This window comes from Acinonyx jubatus, chromosome A2, assembly GCF_027475565.1.
Source record: "Acinonyx jubatus isolate Ajub_Pintada_27869175 chromosome A2, VMU_Ajub_asm_v1.0, whole genome shotgun sequence".
Lineage (NCBI taxonomy): Eukaryota > Metazoa > Chordata > Mammalia > Carnivora > Felidae > Acinonyx > Acinonyx jubatus.
In genome coordinates this window covers 128,022,126-128,040,501 of record NC_069383.1, presented here as the reverse complement: position 1 = coordinate 128,040,501, position 18,376 = coordinate 128,022,126, and the positions used below count along the sequence as shown (strand labels likewise).

Here is an 18,376-nt window from a genome sequence, read left to right as displayed (position 1 = left end):
AAGATGCTGTTCTCTCCGAACAAACTCCTACGAACGCTGTGAAACCCAGCTCAAACGCTGTGTTTAGAGAGGAGATATTTCACCCTCAGTACTCCAGATGAATTCTGTTTTTATGCTGGCCAAAGATCAGGCACATTTCAATACAATAATGACTAAACATGTCCTCCCACTAGGTCAAGCATATCCTATCACTGCTTCATTAAAGCCTAGCAGGACTGGACACTTACTATCCAAAAGCTCGCTGAATGAGTGACTGGGATCATGAGCAATGGAAGGATGTGGGGTGTAGGCATCAGCAATTACTCACCCCGCCAGGAGCATGGCAGCCCCTCAGGAAACAGAACTCCTTCCGTTTTGCAGACTGAGAAGATGACCAAAGAGAAAACAAAGGCTGCCAACTCTGAGCTTAGAGGAGGTAAGTTTCACGAGTGATAGGACCGCCATCTTTAGGGTAGAAGAGCAATTAAATCATCTGCTGGGATGAAATGTAGGTATAGCGGAGGCTCAAGTGTAGAGTCAGTGTGGTGAACGAGACAAACATGAAACCACAAACAATGGCCCTGATAAGCCCATGAGGACTTGCTTCATTGAGCCCAGAACGCAGAGCTGCGTGGGAGGCATGGTTCCGAGCAGACCACCAGTGGTACACATCAGCGGAGGACGAGCAGAGGACTCCAGAGAGTTGCCAAGGCCAAAGCGGCGGAGGACGAAGAGGTAAGGGAGAGAGACAGACAGGAGAGAGCATCCTACCGAAATGGTTAGTTATGGCTTCCCTGCCGGGGGTGGGGGTGGGGGGGGACAAGAAGTACACGCAGGGCAGAGAAGGTAAGGTATAATCAACTCGAGCAGCGGGAAAACTATGAGCAAATGGAGGATGTGAAGCACCTGGCGACACATCTATGACAAAACACGGCGAGGTTTAGGTGAGCTTCTCAAATCACTCAGCAAGCCAGAGGGAGAGGGTTGGCACCTCACACAGTAACACACAGTAGGTGTTCAGCAGACGTTCGCTAAATTATTAAGCCAATAACCGCATGGGACAGAAGCATCCCCTCACCCAGTGATCCCACATGAGCTGCCAGCGTCTAATTTATCATCAAGCTCATTAGAAAATAATCACACATTAACAGCGTATGCCAAGGACACCCCACAGACTCGTTGTTTTGACAAGGTTATATTTGACATTATTCTAACATGATAATGTAGGCGATATGTTTAAGAGTTAGAAATAGCTCCAAAGGTGCCCAAACCTGCCAGGACCTGGCACATTACAGTCAGTCAGGATCTCTTACATGAATGAATGGATACGTACACGTAAGCGGAAAGATGAACGTGAGAATATGTATCACTTATAATGTCTACAACGAACACCAGCTACCTTTCGAAATCCTCACCCAAGGACCACTGTTGCCAGAAGTCAGACTAAACAGACAACACAGGATAAAGAGCGAAGGCACCTTGTGCCTCAAAAATTTAGATGACACAAAGGCGCTGGCTGGGAGGTGGCAGGGTGTGAAGGTGCCTGCTTTCTGTCGCCTGCCATGTTATTACAATACATTCACCGCATAAATGCTAACCGTCAATCCCCTTTGCCTGGGTAGCCGCAGTTCAGAAGTGGCTCAATCTGATCAGCGACGAGCTCTCCATTTAATGCTGCTTACTTCATAAACTACCAGGGCAGCTCAATTCTCTGAACGACTGGGAAGGCAACAGAGCTGATAAGAGAATTAATGCTTTCTTTCCAAATCACATCATCTAGGATAATAAAAGCATGTTGGACAAATAACTCTTAAAAGAAATAGGAGAAAGCCAGTTTAACATAAAGCTCTAAGCTATATTGATGTTTATGAGCATGATGGGGTGGAGGGGAAAAAAACTTCTGAGCTAAGTCATAATTGCTAATGCTACGGATTTGTTCCCTGTAGAATTCTCTGAGATAAACACAGATTTGCATATTTGGAAGGTATTTTGTCTGTTAAACATTCCTGTTTCTGTAAAGAATTTTTCTTTACCAGGGGTAGCTAGCTATTTTTCACTACTCATTTCCAATTCTCTGCCCACGTGCTTCCCCCCTAGCCAGCCTTCTGGGATTTCTCTCTCAAACCCTAATGCTGGAGGGTTGTGTACAGAACCCCCATCACAGCTCTGGAAAGCAACAGGATGTGAAAAGATTGCAATGCAGGGTAAGACGGGGCACAGGAAAGCGGTGCCAAGCACAATGACCCAAGGCGGGGCTAAGAAAAATCAGGTCTTCAGGGACACCTGGGTGGCTCAGTCGATTAAGTGGCCAACTTCGACTGTGGTCATGATCTCACAGTTCGTGAGTTCGAGCCCCACGTCGGGCTCTGTGCTGACAGCTCAGAGCCTGGAGCCTACTTTGGATTCGGTGTCCCCCTCTCTTTCTCCCCCTCCCTCACTCATGCTCGCTCACGCTCTCTCTCTCTCTCTCTCTCTCCCTCCCTCAAAAATGAATAAACATTAAAAAAAATTTTACAAAGAAAAATTAGGTCTTCAGACATTCGGGCAATATTTACTTTCAGCTAGCAGGTTCATAAAAAAAACTCTGACCTTCTAGAAACTAATGATAGTTTTGCGGATTAAACCTGAACGACTGTAAGTTTTCAAAAGCCAGCTGGAGAGGCAGGGGTGGAGAAAAAACTTAGTGTCACTGCTCCTATTTTTCCAGGTAACTTTGCTTGACACATCAAGGGCATGGGCACTTTTTTGGCAGCCTGCAGTGCTGGACTCCTCTGGGGAGATTAAGTTTAAATTACATTGATTTTCATCTTCCCATTTACTCGAGCTAACTAGAGTACCTCTGCTTAGAAACCTGGGTGTCTCACTTTGTCTTGCAAGGTCTGAACTGGTAACAATCTCGGGATCTTTTTTGTAGCTGAAGCTGGATTCTTCAAAGTGCAGATTCTTGCTCGAGGTCTGATGGATAATGCTGACATCAGAGCATTGCCTTTCCACTTACGGCTTCGCTCAGCAGGCCCAGGCGGGACTCCTGCCAGCCTCTGTGCCCCCTTCCAGCTGCAGTCATCCTGAGAAATACTCGCACTGGGGCAGGGGACTCTGTCATGTACAGGTGATGGCAGGGTCTACCCTAGGGTTCCCTTTTCCTTCCTGGGGTTCCCTCTCTCTCTCTCTCTCTCTTCCTCCTTCCCTCCATGTCTCTCCTCTTCTCCCTGTCCTCCTCTCTCTTCACCTCTGCATCTCCCCCCTCCCCACATCATCTCACGCCCCTGCCCGCCCTCAGTCTCTGGGCATGGGCACTAAGTGAGCTGTCACCAGCCAGTAAGAGGGAACGTGCACCGTTGCGCTGGTCAGACTGGTGTAGGAGCCAAAGCACGCAGGATGTCAGACAGCAGCTGACAGTCCCCTCCGATGACAGGGCAGAGGGAGCCGGACGTTTTGGTTTGGCTGTGGGTGGGGAGAGTCATTCTGGTCTTCGTGGTATTGGTGGTGCCGGGGCCCCCTGGACCACATAAGAAGGCCGGTGTGGTTCCAATGCTGCCGTACTTCTCACGCTCTTACTCATCCTTCCACTGACGCATGGGTGGCTGGTGACCCAGTGCAGTCCCCTCCTCACTGCTGAGCCAGGACCCAGGCCCTCTTCCGAGGCTGCCTTTATGGCCATGCAAGGAGCACATCACTGTCGCCACCCCAGCGGCTGGCAGCTTTTGCCATACCCGTGGCTCCGCAGAGTCCCCTCACCACGCAAATCTAAAATTCGGGACATGCACTGCGTTTACCTGAAGACCACAGAGCACGAAAACGGACGGGGTCTTTCTCCTGGGAGCAGCCGAGCAACCCCCCCCGCCCCCCGTAAACACACCCTTGCCAAAACAGACCAAAAACATTCATTCCACCCCAACCAAAAAAAGCACAAAACAAAAACAAAAACCAAACAAAAAACAAAACCAAACCAAACCCCCAAAGGACTGTTAGTCAATTTGAATTATCCTAAGGTCCGGCTTAGTCTAGAGCTTATCTAACGGTCTATGGAGTTCTCAGTAAGTCATGTGAAAGGAAGTCCTATGATAACATTTCCTGAGACTTCTAGACATTTGATTAAGGAGTTATAAATCTTAGAGTCTGACTTGTCACAAGCAGAGGGAGATTACACCCAGGGCTGTCAAGATTAGGTAAACTTGTCTTGTTCTCTTATAGGTCTTTCTCAGCCTTATACCATAGATTAAAGATATTTTTTTAAGATAAAAAAAAATGGTTACCATCACGTTCAATGTTAAAAAAAAAAAATAACTCAAGGAGAGTGAAGTGACAATTTTCAATCTTCACATCCTGAAAGGTGTTTACCTGCTGCTCACTGGCAAGATTTTAATAAGCAGTAAGTAGAAGGGAAAAGGGGATCGCCTGCTGGGCTGGTCCCACACTGCTGCCCGATTAATTCGTTACAGCTAAATGAATAACCTGTATTAAATCGAAGAATGCGTGTGAGCTAGGCAACCCCCGCCCACCCCCACCCCCCATCTTCCAGGAACCAATTCTAAGAACGTGGTGGAATAAAATCAATACCTTCGGGGGTGGGAGGGGATCCAGAAACCTCTTACAGGAGCCCCTGTCAAATTCTATTGCTAATTTTGAATTGACACATTATTCTAGGAATGACCAGCGGTTACCATCAGCAAAACCTGTGGCGACAGAGGTTTTAATCCCACACGTCACCGAAGGAGAGGGTATTTAGGGAGTTCTAGGTCAGTAGAATGCTTCCTCAGCTTAGTGACAAGAGATTTGGTACCTAAGTGGAGAACTTACTGATTCCAATTCTCCAGACACGCCGAAATTATTGGGTTAAATAAAGAAAGACATGACAAGCTGTAAATCAACTTGCTTTTTTTTTTTTTCTAGGGAGTTTTTACTCAGGTGTACTCTAAATGTGCATTAAACTACAGCTCCATTAAGCAGTTACAATGAAGGTAAAGGGCACAAGGCTAAATACCACAGGACCTTGTATGGATCTCATGGCTTTAATGGAATCAGGTTTTTAACAACTCTTTTTTCGTTAAATACAGTCAGTGTCAGGAAGATGCGTCCCACTCATAAAGCAGCGCAATGACAATGTACAGTGGCACTAACACAAGGACATAGTTCATCATGACATTTCCAGCAATTCCCAACTGATTAGGGTCATTATGTTGGAGGTCTGATTTATGTTGTCATTTCCTCTCACCGATCCTGCATCAATGAATCTTAATGAATTGGTAAATAAGGGTGAAGATTACACTCTATGACACTGAAACATTCCTCATTCTCAACACCCGAGATTTATGTAGCCAATTAGTGACTAACAGAGAAAATTGGCTGGCAGAAAAATAATATTCTTTATGGTACAAAATGGAAAAAGCTTTCTCGTTGAAGGGCAATGCCACAGCAAAAGTCCATAAAGTAGCTTGATATGTGGAAACACAAAAGATGTTTAAAATGTGCTGTAAGAGGTTCCCTAGTAAAATGCTTTCACTGTGGGTTTTTTGTTGTTGTTTTTTTTTTTTTTGATGTCTCATTTTTTAAAGGTTATCGGTTTAATATGCAGACCTGTATTTTATAAAAGAGAAAAGTTGGCCTTTTGGGGTAAGGAGTTAAGTGTACCCCTACATGACCCAAGTGCTAATTTCTGTATTTCCTGGCATAATGGGAAAAAAACCCAGTAGACAACCCGTTATTCCCCCCAGTTTTAGCCATTAGGCCAGCTTCTCTGACTTCTTGTAGACAGGTAGCCATAATCATTTGTACATAATCAGGGAGCACTAAAATCTTTCATTCTGATTAATTACTGGTAAGTGTGCTTAAAGTACAGAGCGTGTTTCAAATACCAGAACTTTTTAATTTAAAAAATAGCCTAATCATTAACACAGAAATCACTCCACTTACTAGTATTATTTTACATTCACCTGTTCCTGACCTCATTATAAAACCAGATGAAATGACTGTCATAAACAGGGAAAAAAGGTAAAAATTCCCCAATGAAACATAATTCAGAAAATCTTGGCTTCACCTAGAGCTCGAAGCGTCACCCTACGGTGTGTGTTCATGAATGCAAAGCATAGCTTCAGAGTCATTACTGCTTAAGTATATACTTAATGCTGAATACTGTCAGAAAAAAAAAAAGGTCCTCAAAATCCACGTATTTATTCAGATTTCATCATCTGGGCTCCATGATATCCTTGTACAATATGCAAATCAGCCATGTCTCTTTCTTTCCCTTGTTTTCTTGTCAATGTCACCAAGAGAACTTGGGAATTAAAAAAAAAAAAAAAGTTATATCAGCTGCACTGGGTTCTCTGAACCGTCTCATTAAGCTACCCAGGGTGTGGTGCACAATAACAACAACAAGACAGCATCTGCATTGACAGGGCAGCCGGTTCTTTTCAGTTCTGGAATGCTCCACAACCACTCAAGTATCCTCCTTAAGAGTTGCTGCTTCATCAAGGGCTTCTGGATAATTGTGCCACTTCTGTCAAGCTCGGATCATGTGTGAGGGAGGCCCTGCAACCTTCAGGACTCCCTGCAAACTTGCGGCTCACAATTAGAGCTCCTCGGGCCGCCTGGAGTTGTACAAGGTGCTCCAAACAGCAGGGTTGCCGAGGAGAGAGCAGGAGCCAGAGCAGACATCACCCATCACTGGGGAAGGGCAGGGGAGGGGGAAATAAAGGAAGAAAGAGGCAAAACACGCCCCTGCAAAGCCCGGAGCCTTACAAGAATATCACCCTGTTGTTGCTGGGTGTTTAGAGATGGCAGCAGCTTTTTTAAATGGATTGTCTCTGTTGTTCTTTAGACAATTTCTCAGAGAACAAATGGAGCAAACTGGCCAGTGAAACGGGGAGGCCATGCACTGCTTCTGACTTGTTCTGGTACCAAGAAACTTCTACCTGCACAGCAGGATGCCTCGGGCACAGGAAACCGCCCTCCCAAGGAGCAGGGTGCATCTAGGACGCAACAATGGATCAATCTTCAAAATCCTCCCCCTCAAAACAAAGAAACAAGGGGGAGAAAACGGCATCTCCTTTACCTATCATGATGAACAGATAATATTTTAAAGTGCGAAGCGCCAATACTGTCCAGAACAAAACAAACAAACAAAACGTTAAATGCAAGTATTTTAAGTCATTCCAAACCAGTATAGAAAACCTGCTAAGCCAAACCCTGTGGGCAGAGAAGGAACTCTGGGGGAGGAAGAAAAGGTTGGTACATCAAATCAAGGGTGGGCAGCTGACAGTCTGCTCCTGAAACTGGGAAGAGCCAAGAGAAAACTCTACACATGTTTTATTTTAAAATCATTATTTGATACTGATTCCAAATGAAACTGTTTTGTAAAATATTTTCACAGTAGGTGGCATCACTTATCAACTGTAGGAGGGGTGTGGTGGCTTGAAGCATATTCCTTTATTAAATTATCAAATAATCATCTAAATGGCTTTCACACATTCTGTTCCATTCGGGACATACCACCAAGTATGGCAGGCCCGCCAGGGTGAGGGAAAAAGATTCCAGCAGACTTGGACTACCCAGGCCCTGGTTCTTTGCTGTCCTCTTTCATCACACAAGGGAAAAAGTGAGTTTTCAAATCCACTTTCTTTCAGTAACAGATCGCCCCCGTGAAATGCTGTGTTTGTGGAGCTGACCGCAAAGCCCCCCTTTTCTTTTGAAAGTCAATGGGGATACTTGGATTTAAAATAGCTTCTTTACTTAAATGGACCATAAGTCAGTGTTACTCGTTCGGACTTGGAAAAATGAAGATGTAGGCTGTAAAATTAAAAACTAATGACGAAACACAAGCACACTGGTGTTTAGGCAGACCGGCTCCTGCAAACATATTTCCATCTTTTTTTTATGTTCAAGAGAAAGGCAAGGAACTAATCGTCCTTTTCACATTATAAACGCCATGCATTCAAAAGCAAGACTTCTGATGCTACCAATACATAAGCAAGAAAGAACCAACCTGCCTACCGCTTTAAGGAAACCTAGGAGAGCTTTCTAATCTTTAAAGAGAGAATTAATTTATGACAAAAATCCAAGGGTTGTGTGGTGGGGGGGCAGGGATGTCAACAGACAACACCAACTCAATGACTCAGTGGTTATGCTGGAGAAAGTACAGATTCTGGATGCATCAAATTTCTCCTCATGCATTAAAAAAATAATAATAATGGGCAATAAGCACTATTTACCAGGCAAAGTTTTCAAAATATGGAGTAGAGAATAAAACAATTCAGGAAGAAGTTCAACAGGGAAAATAATGACAGACAATAAGTAAGCAGGAAAAGCCTCTTTTTTTTTTTTTTTTTCCTTTGGGCACATAAATAATTTTGGTGCATTCTAACCAGACTGTGGTCTAGGGAGATGTCAGAGAATGTGGGGTGTCAGGACCCAGATTCCTAGACATTTAGAGGGAGAGTAACAGGCAATTTGCCTGTAGGCAAAGAGTTCATACTTCAACGTTATCTCCTACATAAAGGCCACATTTATTTTCTGGGTGCGCCTTCCAACACATGTGGAAAGTACTCTGTTCCCGAGGAAGAGCTTCAGAGTTCAGAGGGGAATTGGTACTCAGCCTGTTTGGGAATCATCACCTTGAAAGGAATTTCAGGGGGTTGTCTAGTCTGTCCTAGGTCACACCTGAAAAAGATCGTGTGTCCAAAACATTCACTCAGAAGAAGCCGGGTAGCTCAGGCAAGTGAGATAACAGAAGGGTAATCTGATAGTATGAAGATAAAAGATGTGCCACCATTTATTAATGGCATTCAATTAGCTGAATTCACATATTAGTAAATCTTAACAGTTAGAGCAGGGAGGGCAAATAGATTTCATGCCAAGCACTATCGATTAGCAAGAAGCTGGCACTCTTTAAGAGAAAGATTCATAGACCACAGTCAGGCTTGCTGAGAAACAGCACTGTGATCAATTAGCAATGTCTGCTGTGAACACTGGCAGAGGGAAGGACTAACAGTTATTGTACCCATCTGCTAGCTACTGCTTTGTATTCAGCAGCCCTCGAAGGATGCTTCATGGCATCTCCAGAGTAGTAAATGAAAGCTAAAATAAGTAAATGGGCCTTCTCTAAGGCAGGAAGCATGTCCGTGTCAAGAGATCTGAAAAAGTGAAAATAGAAAATGTAATTCCAAACCCAAAAATGGTTTCAACTCAGCATTAAAAAAGGGGGAGGGGGGAAGGCAGGGTGCCTCAGACAGTTAGAAGCATCCGACTTCAGCTTGGGTCATGACCTCACAGTTTGTGAGTTTAGTCCCACGTCGGGCTCTGTGCTAACAGCGTGGAGCCTGGAGCCTGCTTCCAGTTCTGTGTCTCCCTCTCTCTCTGCCCCCACCCCCCACTCCCTGCTCATGCTCTGCCTCTCTCTCAAAAATGAATAAACATTAAACCAAAATTGAAGTGGCGGGGGGGGCCTCCAAAGGACTCTGAAGGAGGGACCAAGGATGCACACATGCACAGCCTACCAAGCGGAAATGTAGATTGCAGCACATGGGGTAGCTTCCCAGACTATACTCCCTAACTGATGGCTGCAGACACCGGGAAGGACAGGAGAGGGTAAGGATGGGCACATCTTTGGAAAATAAGGAAGGCAGGTAAGAAGACTTTTAGAACACACGGAAAAGCGATCAGACACAGAACTGAAGGCCTTGGTATATCAAAGTTGCTTTTAGCTCAAATCAGACATCATTGCATGACAGAATTGTTGCCCTTTCCTTAGGCGTTTGTGTTCTTATTCCGTGTGACTGCAGTTACTCTCTTGGGTGTGGGGGCCGCTACCAGCCTGTCCTCTTACACAACCATTACTACAGGCACACTTCCACAATGTTCAGAACTGCTGTTTCTTGCACGTCAATTTGGAGACATGGAGATATAAAAGGCCACACACACCTCCAGTTACAAGAAATCGAGATACCTTTCACAAGCACAACAGAAGGACCCAAACAAGGTGTGAACTATTGCATTTAAAACGAAAAACAAAAAACAAAAAAACCACACCCTAATCTTTTTGGACAACTCGAGTAATTGCCAAACGGTGGTTAGGGACGAACGCCTCAAAACACTAACCATCCATTACATCCCAGCTCCAAATTAATCCAACCAGCAGCCTTCGCCTCCTGCATCTAAGACCACCCGACACAACAAAGCACCCAGGAGCATCAGAGGCTATCCTTCCAGAATCTATCCTTATGGAAGAAATGACGGTAATAGTATTGCGGGCAGGGGATGGGGGGGGGGGGGGGGGAGGCGGGGAGCAGGGCTGTTCTTTAAAACCTTACAGCTGAAAGTTGCACTGCCTTCTAGAAAGTTTTGCAGCTCCAAGGACATTTCTAGGAGCAGCTGTTCCCTCCTGTTCAGAGATGATTTGCTGGTGGGCAAGGGTGGTGGCTCTCCTCTCGGAGGTGTCTGCAAAGAAATGTTTCGTGCGGATGACTTGAAGGCATTTTCCTCCCCAGTTATGCATAGGACAAAAGCTACCATTAACATGATTCCCCTGTGAAGTTCAAAGAGTCGAAGATAGGCCAACTAGGGGTAAGATGATTGAAAATGGAAGCAGTGTATGGAAAATTTCAAGCAATAATCATAGCCAGGAGCCAGTGGCCCAGAGATATAAACACCCTGAAAACCAATTGATACTAATGAAGCCGCAGCTTGAAGGCAGCCTAGGGCACGGGGTGGGGGTGACCATTTTCAGCACTTAACAAGTGAGTGGGCACATTTCGTGCTGGGTACTGATCTTTGCCAGGACCCAGGGTCCCTATGGTCATCTCACATCTAATACCCTGTCCCTTGACTTAAGGACCAAAAAGTAAAGTGGGATAATATCCCACTTGAATGCTTGCTTTTAATGGATGAGGTGACAGTTATAATTTCCATGTGTTCATTCCAGTGAAGGTTTCCATCTATTCTGATGCGAGGGGGAAAAAAAAAAAAAAAAAAAAAAAAAACAAACCTTAGAAAAGACTGCATATTGAATTTCCCTGGGTTTCTAAAGAATGACATAGATGCTTAGGGAAAAAACTTTTCGGTGTGTAACATACCTTTCCGCAGGGGTTGGAGTTATTGAAATTTACAATTAAAATCGTGTTTCCCCTAAATCATCTATCTGTACAGTGAATAGAATGTGAGGAACATGTGAATTGTTAATGGATACTGATTATGAATCCTCTTGAAAATCAAAGAATCTTTTCATAAGGCAAACCACATAACTCCAATCGAGCAAAACTGAATTTTCATGTCTTGGGTTGAAGCCACGTGTGCTATTTATGTGTCCAGATAGTTAACAAGGTTTCTGAAGGCAGGGAGCCCATCATGCCTAATAAGACAGATACTTAATCAATACGTGTTAAATAATCTACATTCATATAATGTTGTCTCTCTCCTAAAAACAAAACAAAACAGGGGCATCTGGCTGGCTCAGTTGGAAGAGCGTGTAACTCTTGATCTCAGGATCATGAGAACAAGCCCAAGACTGGGTTGGCAATAAAGATTACTAAAAAATACATAAATAAACTCTAAAAAAAGACAATGACAACTACATTTACACATAAAGTTTACTTAAGGAAGGGTACACCTGTACTAGGTAAAGAATATCTATCAAGAAAGCATTGGGTCGCCTGGGTGGCTCAGTTGGTTAAGCGTCCAACTTCGGCTCAGGTCATGATCTCACGGTCTGTGAGTTCGAGCCCCGCGTCGGGCTCTGGGCTGACAGCTCAGAGCCTGGAGCCAGTTTCAGATTCTGTGTCTCCCTCTCTCTCTGCCCCTCCCCTGTTCATGCTCTGTCTCTCTCTGTCTCAAAAATAAATAAACGTTAAAAAAAAAACTTTAAAAAAGAAAGTATCAAAGAGACAAATGCATCTATATGCCTAACAGAAAGTCCCCAATAGGATCCTGTGGACCCAGGGCCCCAGGTTCCTGCAAGATATCAGAATCCAGCACAGTAAGCAGAGTTAACAAAGTCCACTGGGAACACTGTCTTCTCTCTCTGATGACCTCTGTTAATGGAACCATTATAGGAGATGAGCCAAAATTTATTGGCATCAAAGATGCTAGCTGAGTATAGAAACGCTTTTCAGGTCCAAGTTTTTCAAACAATAAAATGGGTGCGAGATTCCCCAAAATGATAATAAGGAAGGACAAGGTGTGGAAACAACCAAGTAGTTTATTTCCTTAGTGACTTCCATGTAGAAATATGTGCCATCTGGGGCTTCATCCCCAAATACTCTCCAAGCATCTACTGTGGGTCAGGTCCTCCGTGAAATACGTTCACTGCAGCTCTCTATCCACTCGGGGGATAAATCTGTGGGCCACTCCATCTGGCCTGCCCGTCACCATGTACACAGAGGTATGATGTACATTCTAGAACTGTATTATCTCACGGAAATAAACTGAGGGCCACAAATGCAAGCCAGGTCTGTAATTTAAAAATATATACCAGCCACATTTTTTTTTTTTCTTTGAGAAAGAGCGCACGTGAGCGGGGCAGGGGCGGAGAGAGAGAATCTTACCCAGGCTCCTCGCCCAGTGCAGAGCCCGACGTGGGGCTCAGCATCACAACAGTGAGATCGTGACCTGAGCCAATATCAAGAGTCGGACGCCTAATCTCTCAAGCCACCCAGGCACCCCTCTAACAAACGCATTTTTAAAGTAGAAAGAAACAGGGGAAATTACTTTTAAAAATGTATTTCATCTAACTTAATATATCCCAAATCTTTTAATGTCAACATGTAATCAACAAAGTTATCACGAAGATATTTTACATTCTTCTTTTCTCTACTAAGTCACTGAACACGTACGCACACACGAAGCACGTATTTTGTACAAACGATGCATCCTTAATTCAGGCTAGCCTAGCCGCGCTCTGAGGGCTCAGTAGCCACATCCGGCTGGCAGGTCCCCTGCTGGCAGAGGCCTAAGAACATTCCAAGATTCCAGATTGGAAGAGTTTCTAAATGTAAGGGGCAGGGATGCCATCCACACTGTCATCACTTCACCCGCCTGCAGTGGGACTCCCGAGACACAGCAGAGGGACAGGGCTGGGAAAGGAAGTTAGAGTTTCCCTGAAATGTTCCCACTTCTCTCTCTCCATGTGGACTGCATCGTGTGTAAGAGTACAAGCTGTGAGTCTGTGCACGTCCACGGGGATGCATGTAAACATCTACAGATCCATACATCTATAAATTCTACAGCTGATATTCATTCTGTCACCTGTCAAGATAAAAGTAAAACAGACTTCAATCAAAGGGAAAGAGGAAACACAGCACTTTCCTCCCCCAAGAAAAAAAGAATTTATCAACAGTCTAGTTTGGGGAGGAGGGGGGTTGATGAAGAGAAGGTGGCTTCTTGCCAGGAATTTATATCACACTGAAGACTGGGAAATTAGGAGATGTCTCAGTTATTTAGAGCACACATTTAAAGTCAAAATCCCCAACACAGAAGATAAATATGAAAGCCCTTAAAAACCACAGGTTCTCAAAAAATAAGTATCTGAGAAGCACAAAACGCTCTCAAGCTACTGAAAGGTTAGCGCGAGCGTGTAGTGGCTATTTAACTGAGCCAAGTGCCTTTAGACAGGCAGGCTTGGGTTCGAAGCCCCGTTCAGTCACCTTCTACCCGTGTAAGCAAGCTATTCAATCTGAGCGAACGTCGGTTTCCTCGTCAGTAAGCAGAGACAAATAACAAATATTCTTCCAGGGCTCGGTGGCAGTGAAATATGCCAAGTTCTTAGGCAGCTGCTATTCGATGCACGTATGCACAACACACACACGAGATGCAGTTGCGTAACAGATACACGTATATCATAAGTATATGTAGGTAACAAGAACTATGTACATAGTGCACATGTACAGTGTGTGTAAGTGCATGTGTCTCTTTGGGCAGTGACAAGCAGGACTGAACTGCAGTGGCCAGGAGTACGGACTCTGGAGCTTTCCTGAAGGAGTACAAGTCTTGGTTCCAGCCCCACGCCTGCGTGACCTAGAGCTGTACACGCATCATGGACGCCAGGGCTAAAAGATGACAGTAACAGTGCGTATCTTGACCACTTGTTGGAAGGATTCAGTGGGATCACATGTGCCATTCACTTAGTACATGGCTCTTGCTCATAAACTCTGAGTTATTATCACAGGCATTAGTCCATAATCTGGGCTGCAGGTCTTCCGGGGAGAATTCTACTGTCCAACTGCGAAGACTGGGCACTGGCTCCCATACGAGGCGGGGGCCAGAGGAAGAACAGATTGATTCTGGGGTCTACAATCCAAATACCATCATGCGTATTTAGAGGCCTTACACCAGAGAAGGCATTTCCTTCTTTGTTTTCCTTTTTCCTTTTTTTTCCCCCAAGATTTTATTTTTAAGTCACCCCTACACCCAATGTGGGGCTCAAACTCACAACAGGGAGATCAACCGTCCCACACTCCGCCAAGTGAGCCAGCCAGGCACCCTCCTCATTTTCTTATTTGATGCCCACATGCCTACAGGAATAAGTACGATGATTTCAACCAGAAACTATTTCTGGAACACCTATTATGTGCAAGGGGTGACTCCACGTGTTAGGAATTCAGATTAATATTCCTTGCCTTCAGGGAACTTAGCTTCTGGCGGTATTTGATTCATTTGTTTATTCAACTTCCCAGAAGTAGGAAATATCACAATGGGAATATCTGCTCGATTAGTGGCATGGTCTGAACTGAGAAAGTCTAGCCTAAATTATTATAAAAATGTTCTAGACTATTACCTAAAATCGTTTCTCCTTTCCCCCGTCTCCTTCAATGGTATGGGAAACAAAGTATTTCCACATTTTTGAAAAATATAATGTTGGATACGACATTATAGCCATACGCAAAGGTTTTTAGAAGCTTTTTTGCACATCTTTGCCTTCTGCGGTGCTTCTGAAATGAGGTACAGGGAGAAAAAAAAAAAGCTCTTTAAGGTATATGCTTCTCAAGAAGTTCAAATTGCTGAATAGCCTGACATCACATGAACAGTTTGGCAGCATTTACTTAATTCAAAAACAGCTGGGAGAAGAGACATTCACTTCCATTAGGATTTCCAGAGTCAGGGGCACCTGGCTGGCTCAGTTCCCAGAGCATGTGAGTCTTAATCGCAGGGTCATGAGTTCAAGCCCCACATTGGGCTTGGAGCTGATTTAAAAAATTAAAAAAATATGAAAAAAAAATTCCACAGTTATGCAAAAATTCCCTGTTGCAGGTGGCACTGCTACAAGGCTGAGTAAGCCTGTATACACTTCATGATGGCAAGACCAGGAAATCCCTACCCGCCGCGGTGTTGGAAAAGGCAGCCTCCTGACAGAACTGCTGAGGGGAAGGGATGCAAATGGTCTGGCAAAAGTTTGGGTCAAGAGGCTTAAAACTGGGGAACGCTTACAAAGGAAGGGCAAGACTTTTAGCTCCAACAAATGAGGATGGACACAGCCGATTACTCTGCTTTAATACGCTTCCATTTGCCCAGGAAGTCGCCTGCAGGAGAGTCAAGAAGCTTGAACTATTTTTAGGCCCATGACCCTTTTAAAAACACAGAGCTAAATTCGGTCCTCAGTTACACCCACTCAACTCCCACTGGCTTCAGCGGGAGCCACAGGGAGAACCCGCTCAAGATGTCGAAGAGCTTACTTATGCTTTTGCATTCCTTGGTTCAAATGGAATGAGAATGACAGTTTACTGGCTGAGGCTGGCTTTCGAAAGCCACCCAGCGGGTCTCCTCCCTCGGAGGGGGGGGGGGGGGGGCAAAAGGCAGGGTCTTACATTCCAAGGACATGGCTGCCACACAACTGGATAAAACTTGTGTTTATTTGACGATGTGTGCAGGGGAGGGGAGGCGGGGGGGGGGGGGGTGGGTGAGAGGAAGAAGATCCTTTTGAAAATGGTAGTCAGTCTATCTTGGAATGGTTTAAAATTATAATCTCATCTATAAAAGCCCAGATTGGAAGAATTGTATTATGTGGGCTAAATTAAACTTTTGCCTCCAACTAGCATGGGGCAATTACAATAAGGGATCACGTGAAGTTCACTGCTGTTGAATGCAACACGATTTGTGACCATCAACTACAGTAGAGTGGGGGAAGGGGGGGCGGGGGGGGGGGGAAAGCATCATTTATAAATAATGGGCCCCAAGTCTGACTTGGGGGTGAGTGGAGAGCATTTGGCATCTCAAATTACTTTAACTGGGGGCCTTCATATCCCATGGAAAGGACACTTTGTCCCCCTCCACCGTCTCTAATCCTCCCTTCTTAAAGGAACACTCAGCAAGATAATGAATCCTTTAAATGTTACATCTTCTGTCGTGCATTATTGTGGTGCAGAAACTCTTCACATCAAACAGTCATCAGGACTATTACAAAGTGGGCTTATAAGAGAGGGGCTGAAAAGGAGCTGTGTGAAAAGAAGTGGAAAATTAAAGCTGAAGCAGTCGAAGAAAGGGCTTAATTTACTGGCATGTACAGTATGCAAATGAGATTACTCTCAGCTTAACTGCATCATTTATGTCCATAATAACGGCATCATCATTACAGGGCTCAAATTAAATTACACCATAATTAGCATATCAAAGTGATTGGTTAAAGTTTAAAACAAATACCCAATTTTGTTAATGAACAGCTGTAATTGTCATGTACACTTCAGTGAAAACTCTCTAAACAAATATATGTTTTAGAAGGGAGGAAGATGGTTTTTTTTTTCAAGCAGACAGGTCTGTAGCAGAGGTAAATTACCTAAAAAAGAATGACATGGACTATTCTATTAATGTTAATATATGCTGATCATTTTCAGGTAATAAAGCATTCTATCAAAACAAGGCTTCACTTATGTTTAGACACCTTCCCTGCTCCTGAATGTGACAAACCACCAGAACCCAGTTTCCACTTGCCGCAATGATGGCAACGCAGGGGTGACCTGTCTCGAACAAGCAAAGGACATGTTCAATAACATGCTATTACGAAACCTCCATACTTATTGAAAAGACGTCCATGCTCAAATCGCGCCCACTCAAAGCTGATTTTCTCCGCATTCCAGCCGAAAGAGGGAAGAGTGACAGAGCCAGAGAACTTTCGGAATTTACGGGGTAGACCAGAATGCTCCTAAGTTGATGACCCTACAACATGTTAGACAGCCTCCAATTCAGGCTCCCCTCCTGGAATCAGAGCGGACCTAACACAGCAGTCCCAAACATGCAGCTGCACTAGGGAAGTTTTCGCTCTTCCGTCATTAAAATAAATCAGGAGGCACAACTAGCTGTTCTGTCAGTGTTGGCTAGAGCCAGCATGCACACGCGTTTTAGATATGCAAAACCAGACACGGATAATAAGCTTGTTTTCAAACCTTTTTGTTATAATCATTTAATGTCTGAAGAGTTTCTACACAAGAATCAATAATCTTGAGGCTCACGTGCAAAAAAAAGCTCTCCGCCTAAGATTCTCCCCATTTCTTACCAACGCACCCCATATGTTCTCTGCTATATCTGTGAGGGTAACCATCCACTGTGATATACAGCAACGCAAGCCAAAATATATTTTTCCCAAAAAGAAAAAAAAAAAAAAAAACGCACTTTCAAATAGACTTAACAAGCAAATTGAATGTCTTATTAAAATCGTATTATCTAAACAGTGTTCAAAAATTTAAAGAAAGTAGCTTTTCATTTTATTCATCGAGGAATCCATTAAAGCTTAGGCTCTGAAGTAGTATGTAAATTATGTGCCTTTCAAGGTAGAGCTAGGGCAAATTCACTCCATCAACTAATGATGAACCTCATTATGTGCAGGGAGGATTTCATAATGAGGAAAGAGCCACCCGCCATTCCATGTTCTAACATAAATCCCTGTAAAATTTGAATATCTCCCCGTCTAATTAAAGGCTACTAATTCCAATCACCCCCTCCATGGCCCCAAAGTAAAAATAAACCTCTTTAAAAGCACAGACTACAGTTATATTTCTAAAGCAGCACTCGATTCTGTTTGGACTCAGAACCTTCCACTCAGATATGTTTTGCGACAAGCATAATTAGCAGCTTTCTAAGATACAAACTTTGAGGCTGTTCGAGCTCATTTTGGTTAAATACACTGGATTTCTATTTTTCAGAGAGCTTCACCTTGACGGGGCTACAGAGCATGCACAGAAATGATCCACAGCCAAGAAACCAACAGGAATGTGCGAGCGTCGTAATAACGTAAAATAAAATTCTTACACTAGAGTTCCAGGCTGAAGCTGAGATGTTCAGAAAAAAAACAAAAACACCCAAAAAACCAAAAACAAAAGAAACGCGCGCTGTGGCATGAACCCGAGATTACATTTGGAGGGGGATGTATTCAGACCTGCTTGGGAACAACATACTCGATTCTGGAACACAACTGCTTACTTTT

General features: G+C 44.1%; 1 protein-coding gene across 11 annotated transcripts in view; it reads right to left on the bottom strand.

Annotated features, from left to right (window-relative positions):
• FOXP1 (forkhead box P1) overlaps positions 1-18,376 on the bottom strand; it is a 591,936-nt gene that overhangs the window by 259,045 nt on the left and 314,515 nt on the right. The window lies entirely within an intron of this gene.